Source organism: Oratosquilla oratoria, chromosome 16 (assembly GCF_046742065.1).
Source record: "Oratosquilla oratoria isolate Oo_2021 chromosome 16, ASM4674206v1, whole genome shotgun sequence".
In the NCBI taxonomy this organism is placed as follows: Eukaryota; Metazoa; Arthropoda; class Malacostraca; order Stomatopoda; family Squillidae; genus Oratosquilla; species Oratosquilla oratoria.
The window spans coordinates 38,962,401-38,974,900 of record NC_134792.1 but is presented as its reverse complement, the minus strand read 5'-3'; positions in this window follow the sequence as shown (position 1 = coordinate 38,974,900).

Here is a 12,500-nt window from a genome sequence, read left to right as displayed (position 1 = left end):
GTTAAAAGGTGGAGTAAATACAGCTAAAATGTCTTCCAATAAGATAGGAAAAATATCTAAAAAACATGCTAATATTCATAATAACTTCAGTGTCGTTTACCTCATTCCATGCAGCGGCTGTCTTTCATCATACTTCGGCGAATCAGGTCGAGGGATCGAGAAACGGTTGAATGAAGACAAAAACGACCTCAGGGCACATAGAACATCCAACTCCCTGGTTCGTCATCTAGAAAAAATGCGGAAACTTACCTGATTGGAGCCGCGTGGGAATCCTACACAAGGGACTTGAAAAGAAAATGAGAGAAACTGTGGAAGCCGCACATATCGCCACCAGAGAAAATAACAATGACAGAGACGGATTTAAATGCCTGTCAAAAACAGCAAGTGTCTTGATAATTAAATCATTAGCCGAAGACAAGACCTGATACATCCGCTCAAAGCTGGCCGGGTTCCCCCTCGCTGCGAGTATAAGACTTGTGGTCCTATTGTAATGGAACATGTTCTCTGAAGAAGACCAAGTTGGTCGAAACGTTAGGGTAATAAACTCTATTCCCAACACATCTTCGTTTGCCTTCCCCACCGATTTCTCTCTCTCTCATATATATATATATATATATATATATATATATACAGACATGACAATTGAATAGACACCAATAAAATGCACAGTTCTCTTATTTAATGTCTAATGTTATTCAAATTTACCTGATATGTTATATTTACCTAGATTTATGTTTCAGATTGCATACAAGATTAATCAAGCATGCCACGAACCAAAGGATCAGTAGACCTATCTGAATTTCAGCGAGATCGTTTTGTGGGTCAACATGAAGGTGGATTTAGTCAACGCAAAATATCTGAAAATCTGTCAATACCCCTTTCTACTGTTAATAGAGTGGTCATACAATTCACCAAGGGGAAAAGAAGGGCATAAAACCTCATTCAGGTCGTCCCGGGCCCTCAGAAAGAACCTTGCGTCTTGTCAAAAGAAATGTCGAAGAGGGTCTACGTTGCAAGGCCTCTGACATAGCAGCACAAGCTGATGTCAGTCCCAGAACAGCTGTCAGGTATCTCCACAAGCTGTGTTACTATGGCAGAGCTGCAAGAAGGAAACCACTCCTTCGTCCAGCCAATATCAAGGCAGAAAAGATTGGGGTATTGAGATGGTGGAGAGACCAATGGCCTTTTGGAGCACTGTCATTTTCTCTGATGAGTCACGATTCGCATTATTCTCTGACAGTGGAAGAGTGTGGGTCTGGAGACTCTGTAGTCAAAAGTTTGACCTCAAAAGACTGCAGTCAACAGTGAAACATAGGGGCATTTCAATAATGGTGTGGGGTGCAATTTGGAGTGATGATCGATCAGAGCTTGTGGAGTGTCAAGGAAACACCAATTCAGGCAAATATGTTTCGATATTAAAGGAGGGACTCATTCCAATATTCTCCAGTGGTAGAATGAGTAAAAATGTCTTCCTATTTATGGAAGATGGAGCTCCTTGTCACACTGCTCAAGCAACACAAAATTGGTTGAACCAGAATGGGATCAGGAAACTTCCATGGCCAAGTCAGTCCCCCGATATGAACCCTATTGAACACCTCTGGGGCAGATTAGATCAACAACTTCGCAAAAAGAACAGGAAACCATCTTCAAAGCCCGAACTCTTAGGATTACTACGGGGACTATGGCAAGAATTCTCTCAAGATGATATTTGTGAATTAATCATTAGCAAGCCTACAAGGGTCCTTGCATTAAAAAAAGCAAAGGGGATGTCAACCAAGTATTAGTTATTTACACTGTGACCATTTATAAGCACTTAAGTGTATCAATTGCTTGTTTAATAAATTAAACGATTTCTCTTGGTGTCTATTGAATTCTGTCATGTCCGTTTATACAAACACACACACACACACACACACACACACACACACACACACACACACACACACACACACACACACACACACACACACACACACACACACACACACACACACACACACACACACATACACACACACACACACACACACACACACACACACACACACACACACACACACACACACACACACACACACACACACACACACACACACACACACACACACACACACACACACACACACACACACACACACACACACACACACACACACACACATATATATATATATATATACACACATACATATATATATACATATATATATATATATATATATATATATTCACTATAAAGTAATGTCATATCACATTGATGAAATAAGCTTTTTATCCCACAGTCGGAGAAAAGAAGACACTAATGTCGAACGTTCTGTATATTTCGATCACTAACTGTGACCCTCTTCAGCAGAATGAATACATAGTGGAAGGCATATGCTTATATACAAAAATGTGAGGTGAGAATAGGAACAAGCGACCTGCGGAGCATCGGTCATGTAACCTGAGCTTGTTCCTATTCTCACCTCACATTTTTGTATATAAGCATGTGCCTTCCACTATGTATTCATTCTGCTGAAGAGGGTCACAGTTAGTGATCGAAATATACAGAACGTTCGACATTAGTGTCTTCTTTTCTCCGACTGTGGGATAAAAAGCATATATATATATATATATATATATATATATACATATATAATATTCCGAAAAGTGCTGGAATCATATGACTTTACAGATTTCTCTTCAGCAAATCACTTTGGCAGTCACACACTACACAATTTGGGCACGGCCAAATGCGAAATATTCATGCGGCAAATTATATACTTCGGCGTCGGTAACCAGCGCTTCTATCCTTAGAGACAACATCTAACCGGGCAAATAATATCATCGTCAGATTATATAACTGGAGTTAAATTACATGGGGCCAGCACGAATGATGCCGTGATATATTGGAAAGAAACGGGGAAAGTGGGATTTTTTTTTTTTTAAACAAGTTTTGAGGTCGCTTGGCGAAGGCTTTGTAAATTCATGTATCAGAGGTTCTTGTAAAGTAGATAGAGTCAGCCGACAAGCAAGACACAGTTCAAAAAATGACGAATACGTCTTCTTCAGTCAGCAGTAGGTTGACCGTACCATATAATGCTTATCTCTTTATTCTGGCTGTCGCCAGGCGATTTTTTTGTGTGGTCCATTTAGTAGCAAGGGGATATAGATAGTTCTCTACCTATAGTCTATTTAATTTAATTATTCGAAGATTTATCTGAAAAAATCCCCTATCCTTTGTACTAAAAAATGTGCTGATAGTGTATTCGCTTAATTATGGGTTCGAATCCAGCACTTCTTTTCGTTTACCAGCCGAAACTGTTACCTGTCCCAATAGTCCCCAAGGTGCATAGGGCAAAGGTGAAGGCTTAAGTTAAAAATGAAAATAAAAATAAATAATAAATGAATAAAATAAAATAAGATAAATAAACAAATAAAGAAAATAAAAAAGAATAGAAACAATTAATATTTGTGAATAAAATCTCAGCCAAGATTAAGGTAATCTATTGCTATATCAAGCGATAAATAGACCAAATAAAACAGCTGCCACACTAAAGAATTTCACGAAATATGTTGCAGGGGAGGACGCTTGCCTTGACTCCTGAGGACAAAGCGGAACAGATTCCTCGACGGAGAAAAACGTTTCCCAGTCCATTGAAAGAACTTGTGCTGCGTGATTTGGTCATTTGTCGAATTGAGGACCGTGGAAAAGACTTCGGAAAAAAAGGGACAGCCGAGCTGGTAGTCTCTTTATTGGAGTTGGTAAGTTGTCCTTGATATCGCAACCAAAGACCATAACTTCAATCTAAAGGTCAATTTGAAGAAAAGGCCAGTCTGTCCAATACTAAATGGATTTTATTCAGCTGATGGCGGACCTCATGCTGAGGAGATGATGCAGACTCGAACGGTCCTATTTATATACATATACATATATACATATACATATACATATACATATACATATACATATACATATACATATACATATACATATACATATACATATACATATACATACACATATACTCGTTCTCAATCTTTTTTCAACCACATTAACTTTTTACTTTTAATTCCATGTCATCACGAACGAGACTGACAATGCGCTCGTCGGAGACATATACGGAAACTGATACGTATAATGTGGTTGAAAAAATATTAAGATCTGCACTGGGGACCATTCAGTGTGTGCGAATATACATATACATATACACATATATATACATATACATATACATATACATATACATATACATATACATATACATATACATATACATATACATATACATATACATATACATATACATATACATATACACATACATATACATATACATATACATATACATATACATATACATATACATATACATATACATGTACATATACATATACATATACATATACATATACATGTACGTATACGTAAACGTATACGTATACGTATACGTATACGTATACGTATATGTATAAGAATACGTATACGTATACGTATACGTATACATATACATATATATATACATATACATATACATATACATATACATATATATACATATATATACATATACATATACATATATACATATACATATACATATACATACATACCGTATATACATATACATATACATATACATATACATATACATATACATATACATATACATATACATATACATATACATATACATATACATATACATAAACATATATATATATATATATATATATATATATATATATATATATATATATATCATTTTGTCTGTGATAGAGGAAAACTCTGTACATAGAGAAATGATGACACTTTTATACTACGACTGTCCCTCCTTGTTACTCTCCTGTACTATTTCTCTGAATATTCATTTCCTTTTTTCGCCTACATACCTAGCCTGAGGTGGGAGAAAAAGAATACTGCCACCAAGTATTTCCATTTGAGTCGTAAAATGCGACAAAAAAGGGACGGGGGATGGAATTAGGAGTCCTACCTGCAGCCCCAAAAGGGGACATTCCTAAAAAAGAAAGAAAGGGCATAAGAGGGTTTGGGAGTTTTCCAACCAGTACCCTAAGGTTTGAGTATTTTAATGTGCGTGGAGGTGGTACAGATGCGAGTAAAAGGGAAGAGATAGGCAGTATGTTTGTGAGAAGAAAGATGGATGTACTGGCTTTGAGTGAAACTCAAATGAAAGGAAAGGGCAACTGTGAGTTTGGGAGTGTAGCTGGGAGGTACTCAGGAGTGAAGAGGGGACGAGGGAGAGAAGGGGTGGCTATACTAGTAAGTGAAGAGATAAGTAAGCGGGGAGTGGAGTGGAAGGAGGTGTCATCAAGGTTGATGTGGATGAAGGTGAAACTGGGAAAGGAGATGTGGGTATTTGTAATTGCGTATGGGCCTGGTAGTGAGAAGAACGTAGAGGAAAGGGAGGTATTTTGGGTAGATATAAATGAGTGCATAGAGGGATTAGGGAGAAATGTCAATGTAGTTGTATTGGGAAACCTAAATGGTAGGGTAGGAGATGAACCAATTGACGGAGTGATTGGGAAGTATGGAGTTCGAGGTAAAAATCGTAGTGGAGAGTTGATGGTGGAGATGTGTCTTGAAAGAGAGTTGATGATAGCAAATACAGTGTTTAAGAAGAAAGTCAAGCATAAGTACACATGGGAGAGGGTGGTGGATGGAAAAGTGGCAGATAGAGCGTTAATGGACTATATAGTGGTGACCAGGAGTATAGTAGGAAGAGTTAAGGATGTACATGTTCTAAGGGAAGAGAGTGGGGGAATATCAGATCATTTCCTGGTGGAAGGTAAATTGAGAGTGGAGAATAGGTGGAGAAAGAGGAAAAGGGCAGAAGGTAGGGAGGTACTTAGAGTGAACTGCTTAAATAAAGAAAAAAAGGAGAATGAGTATAAGAAGTTGAGAGAGGAGTGGGAGAGAGTAAAGGATAGAGTAGAACTAGGAGTGGAGGAGGAATGGGGATTGTTCAAGGAGGGAGTCATAAGGTGTGCAAAGATGGTGTGTGGAACAAGGAGGGCGGGAGGAAAAAGAAGGAAGGGTAGTGAGTGGTGGGATGAGAAAGCAAAGAAGGGTGTAGAAGAGAAGAAGCAGGCATTCATAGATTGGCTACAAATTAGGACGAGGGAATCGTATGAGAGGTACAAAGTAAAGAGAAAGGAAGTTAAGCATAAGATAAAGGAAGCAAAGAGGAGAGCAGATGAGAAATGGGGAAAGAGTATGACAGAAAATTTTGAAAGTAATAAAAAGATGTTTTGGAAGGAAGTTAAAAGAGGAAGAGGAGGCGAATCAAGTAGAGAAGAAAAGGTAAAAGGTGCAGATGGAGAGATGATAATGGAAAAGAGGGCAGTGAGAGGAAGGTGGGCAGAGTATTTTAGGGAGTTGCTAAATGTGAAGAAGGATAGGGAGGGAAAGGTAGTTGCAGTGGGAAGCGCTAAGAAAATGAGAGTGATGAGTGAGGAAAATGGAGGAGAAATAGGGAAGGATGAAATGAAAGCAGCTGTTAAGATGATGAGAGCCGATAAGGCACCTGGGTTGGATGGATGCCATGCAGAATGTCTGAAGAAAGGAGGTACAGTTATGGTGGACTGGCTGGTGAGGTTATTTAATGTTTGTTTAAGAGAGGGTAGAGTGCCAGAGGACTGAAGGATTGCCTGTATAGTTCCGCTTTACAAAGGAAAGGGGGACAAGTGTGAGTGTAGTAGTCACAGAGGGATCAGCTTGTTGAGTGTAGTTGGGAAGGCTGGTAGGGTCTTGATTGAGAGGATTAGGAGAGGAACAGAGGGAGTAATTGGTGAGGAACAGTGTGGTTTTAGGACAGGTAGGGGATGTGTAGATAAGATTTTTGTGGTAAGACAGATATGTGAGAAAGCTATAGGAAAAGGTAAGGATGTTTTTTGGGCTTTTATGGATCTGGAAAAGGCTTACGACAGGGAAGATAGGAAGGCACTGTGGGAGGTACTGCAGATATATGGGATAGGGGGAAAGCTGTTAAGAGCAGTCAAGAGTTTTTATGAGAGTAGTAGAGCTTGCGTTAGGATTAGAAATGGAGAGAGCGAATGGTTTGAGGTAAAGGTGGGACTTTGTCAGGAGTGTGTTATGTCGCCCTGGCTGTTCAATCTTTACATGGATGGGGTAGTGCGAGAGATGAATGCAAGAGTAGTGGGTCAGGGGTTGGAGAGGGCTGGCGAAAATGGAGAAAAGTGGGAGGTGAGCCAGCTGTTGTTTGCTGGCGACACTGCACTTGTAGCAGGATTAGAGGAGGGATTGAGGAAGTTAGTGACAGAGTTTGAGAAGGTGTGTGGAAGTGTGGTGCCGTCGATTGATTTAGTGTTTAACCAAGAGCACCTCCAATGGGAGTGATCAGAGATACCCACATAAGAACGATTTGGGAAATAAAAAAATCAAGGTATACGCTGCCACCACCCAATCGTCTATATGGATATATCTGACCATAAATGGAAACTGCTCCTTGTTATTCACGTCTGACTCCGTCCCCTTTCCTCAGGTCGTTCGGGGTTGGTTCTGGGTAGCGAAAAGGCCTATGCCCAAGTGGGGGTAGTAAAAGAATATAAGTGAAGGTCTGCTATGTGTTAATTATTACACTGAAGCAAAAATATAGTAAGGAAATACAAAAGTATATTGTGGTTTTCTCCAACTAATCTATTGATCCTTACAATATGAAAAATATATGGGTATGCGAGACATTTAATAACACATTTTTTTTTTCTTGCTTATGGGCATCATAAGTACGGTCACAGGCACGTGGAAAAACGTAGTTATTTACGCTCCAACCTTCCGGTCACTGTATAAGTCTACTTACAATATTGTGTCTACCTTCAAGCACTGTGTCTACCTTCAACCCCGTATTCTTATTAGAGAACGATCACAGACAGAATTGTACTCTAAGGATTACACCCTCATAGCTAATGTATATACGCAAAGTGTTTGTGAAGTACACTCCCTTAAACCCCTTTTTCCATATCTGTTATCGGAATCATTTTTGGCATCAGATTCAAAACTTAATAATAATAATAACTATCTACCTACTATATCTGCACTATATCATTTAACTCACATATTGACATTTGTTTTCATTAATCTTACAGAACGTGTTCATACCTGTTATCGGAATCATTTTTGGCATCAGATTAAAATTTTAGCTGCGCACAAAAAGAACGAGACGGCTATGTGTTCGTATCTATGGGTAAACTACTAACCTCCCTGTTGTATTATTTCGTAAAACTTCATTTCGCTTCTCAACAGAGCCCCTAGCTGCTACAATCTCTCCCTAAACTATTTCTCTAGTGGAATCCTGAACTGAAAGTTGGGAATTTTTCCTATTACTCTTAAAATTAATGGCCTTAGCTTACGCCTCTGTCCGAACGTTTAGTGACGTCACGGGTGGGCGGAGCTACGGTGCCCCCGCTATGTTCGAGAACATTCTAATGTCGTCTCGAAGCCTTAGTTGAAACAAAATCAGCTGAAATCTATTTGTAGCTATCTCCTATTGTATGTTTTTCTTCAATGATTATAGTAAAGCTCTTTGCCAACACATCTTGATAGGCAGACATAGAATAGAATAAATTCATGGTCTATTAAGGCTCTATTTTCTACTTTGCTTCTTGGTTGAGTAAAACCGTCACGACGTCCATAATACCCAGTCTCTCAAATAAATAAATAGATAAATAAAACGAAATTCCAAAAATAATATCCCTTCAAAATTCCTGTCCTTACAAAAGAAGGAAGCTGAAGATATCTGTGGGCAAAAGTAAGGTGATGAGATGTACAAGGGGAGAGAGTGACAGCAGGCTGGAAGTGAGCAAGGGTGAGAAACTGGAGGAAGTGGATAGTTTCAGATACTTGGGTGCGAATGTGACAGGAAAGGGAGGAGTGAAGGTGGAGGTAGAATGTAGATTGAGAGAAGCGAGTAAATGCCTTGGTGGATTAAAAAGTGTAATGAGAAATAGACATCTGGGAATGGATGCTAAGAGGAGGTTATATGAAGGAGTGATTGTGCCAACAGCAATGTACGGGGCAGAAACATAGAACATGAGAGAGGAAGAGAGAAGAAGTTTGAATGTGTTTGAGATGAAATGTCTGAGAAGTATGATGGGGGTTACTAGGCTAGATAGAGTGAGAAATGAGGAGGTGAGGAGGAGAACAGAGGTGGAAAGGGAGCTGGGAGATAGGGTTGATGAAAGAGTATTAGGATGGTTTGGACACATGGAAAGAATGAGTGAAGAAAGATTAGTAAAAGAAATATGGAAGGCCGATGTGGAAGGAGTGAATATGAGGGGCGTCCTAGGATGAGATGGATGAATGGGGTGAAAGGGGCATTACAAAAGAGAGGAATGTCTGTAGAGGAAGGACGGGAGAGGACAGAAGATAGGGGTGAATGCAGAAGGGTTACAAAGGATTACAAAGGCGGAGCATGCCGACAGGAGACCTTTTGATCCATATCTAGGTCGGATGCCAAAAAAAAAGAAAAAAATCATATTAGTAATAAAATAAAAAATAAAAAATATAATAATGTAAATAACAAATAAAATACATAAATAAATGCATAGGTATAGTTAAAATGATAAACAAACAGGTAAATAGTAAATAATAAATTAACATATAACTAATAATAAATTAAAATCAGACAGACAAATGATAACAAAACAAAAACAAATAATATAAGATAAATTATAATCATTACAGCATCTTACTTAAGTATTTATCTAAATGATTCTTAAAGCTTTGAACTGAACTACATTGCACTACCTGTGCAGGAAGTTTATTCCATTCATTAACTACACGGTTGGCAAATTTGTTTCTACCTACTTCCAAATTGAATCTATTTCCGGACAGTTTGAGACCATTGTTTCTTGTCTGATTCTCATTCAATGTGAAAATTTTGTCACTTTTGATGTTGTCAATTCCCTTTAAAATCTTAAAGACCTGTATCAAGTCACCTCTGAGTCTACGCTTTTTTAGGGAAAACAGATTCATGTGTTTTAGTCGATTTTCGTATGATTTATTTTTGATATTTGGAATCAGTTTTGTGGCTCGCCGTTGTACTTTTTCCAGTTTGTCAATGTCTTTAATGAGATTCGGTGACCATACAGAAACAGCATATTCCAAATGTGGACGAACTAACGATTTATATAGCTTGTTAATGAGTGATGGATTTTTTAAATCAAAAGATCGCGCAATCAGTCCCAGAATCTTATTTGCTTTCTCAGAGGCTGAAATACATTGCTTGGATGAATTGAGGTCGTTACTGATAATTACGCCGAGATCTTTTTCACTATCCACTTTTGTTAACGAATTTCCAAATAACTTGTAATCGTACTTACTGTTATTTTTACCTATGTGCATTACCTTGCATTTACTTGTGTTATATTTCATTAGCCACTTTTCAGACCATTGCTGTAATTTATCTAAATCTTCTTGAATTTCTAATTGGTTTGAGTGATCATTTGCCACTCCGGACAGTTTTGTATCATCAGCAAATTTGGAAACAGCAGATTTTAGTCCATGGTCTATATCATTTATATATACTATGAATAGAAGTGGCCCAAGAACGGAACCCTGAGGAACTCCACTTGCAACACTTTTCCATCCAGAAGTTTTTCCATTTAAAACAACTCTCTGTTTTCGACCATTCAACCAATTACTAGTCCAACCTAATAGGCTACCACTTATTCCATGCAAAGCTAGTTTAGTAAGTAGTCTTTCGTGTGGAATGGTATCAAAAGCTTTTGCAAAGTCTAGATATATTAAATCTATATTGTTTCTTTTGTCATAACTCGAGATAACTGTGTTGTAGAATTCGAGTAAGTTAGTCACGCAAGAACGTTTCCGTCTGAAACCATGCTGGCTATCATTTATCAAACGATTACTTTCTAAATGATGTTCGATAGCATCTCTGATGATAGTTTCCATTATTTTTCCTACGATTGAAGTCAAACTTATAGGCCTATAGTTATTTGGTTTCTTTTTGTCACCTTTTTTGAATATGGGAGTAACGTTAGCTAGCTTCCATTCTCTTGGGACATCTCCGGATATGATGGATTTCTTGAAAATAATTTCTAATGGAACAACAATCTCATTTTTCATTTCCTTTAAGATTCTTGGATGCCAACCGTCAGGCCCTGGTGTTTTATTAACTTTGAGTTTGTCTATACACCTTTTAATTTTTTCTTTTGTTATATCTACCGTAGTGAGTAAGTTTAACCCAGACTTTTCACAGGTTTCAGTTTGGAATTCACTTTGAGGTGTTTCGTTTACGAATACCGAGCTAAAATAATTGTTTAAGATATTACACATTCCTTCATTTGAATATTCAAGTTGACCGTCAGCAGATAATAGTGGACCAATGTGATTCCTAACAACCTTTTTATCTCTAAAGTAACTATAGAATTCTTTGGGATTTTCTTTGGATTTATCAGCGATGTTCATTTCGTATTGTCGTTTTCTTTTTCTTATTGTCTTTTTTAAATCTCTCTGTATTGATACATAACTTTCATAGTCATTAGATGCACCCGAGCACTTATATTTCTTATAAGCCTGTCTCTTTTTAGCAATACTTTTTTCAGTTTCTTTGTCGAGCCACTTTGGGCGAGCCTGATTTGGGGGACGTCTGTCCTTAAAAGGAATGTAAGTTTGAATCATCTTAGTGAGCGTATTTTGAAATATTTCCCACATCTGATCTACAGGCCTTTCGTTTAATTTTGCCTCCCAATCTGTAAGGGTTGTATATAGATGAGGCTGTGATGCATGAGGGGGAGTGGGTGGGGGGTGGGGGGTGAGGAAGTCTGTATGAGAAAATTTGTTGACGCAGCCCGAAGGGATTTCTCCCCGTCTTCTCCTTTCCTGCATGAGGGGACGGAGGGGGGGGGGGTCGCCGAATTTATGAAGCGACCTTGCTGTGGATGTGCTGTGTCTTGCGACACTGTTTCTGACCCAGGGTAGTGGACAGGATGAAGGGATGACCCGTCATCCAGGGGGTGCCAAGATAGGAGGGAGGAAGGAGGGTGGAGGGGAGTGGAATATATGGGAAATGAAATGGGTGGGAGTGATTTTCTATGCCCTTTTCTTTTTGGCTACCCCGCGTGTAAGGGGGAAAAAGCCTTTGGTATATGTATGTATGTATGTATATACATACATACATATACCAAGGCTTTTTCCCCCTTCCAAGGGAGGTAGCCAAAAAGGGAAAGGCATAAAAACACTCCCACCCATTTCATCCCTAAATACACTCCACACCCCTCCCACCCTCCCTCTCATCTGAGCACCTCCTGGATGACGGGTCATCCCTGCACCCTGCCCACCGCCCTGGGTCAGAAGCAGTGTCGCAAGACACAGCACATCCACAGCAAGGCCGCTTCATTTAATCGGCGACCCCCCCTCTCCGTCCCCCCTTGCATATAAGGAGAGGACGGGGAGAAATCCCTTCGGGCTGCGTCAAAATTTACTCACACATACTACCCCACCCCCCACCCCCCCGCCCATTCCT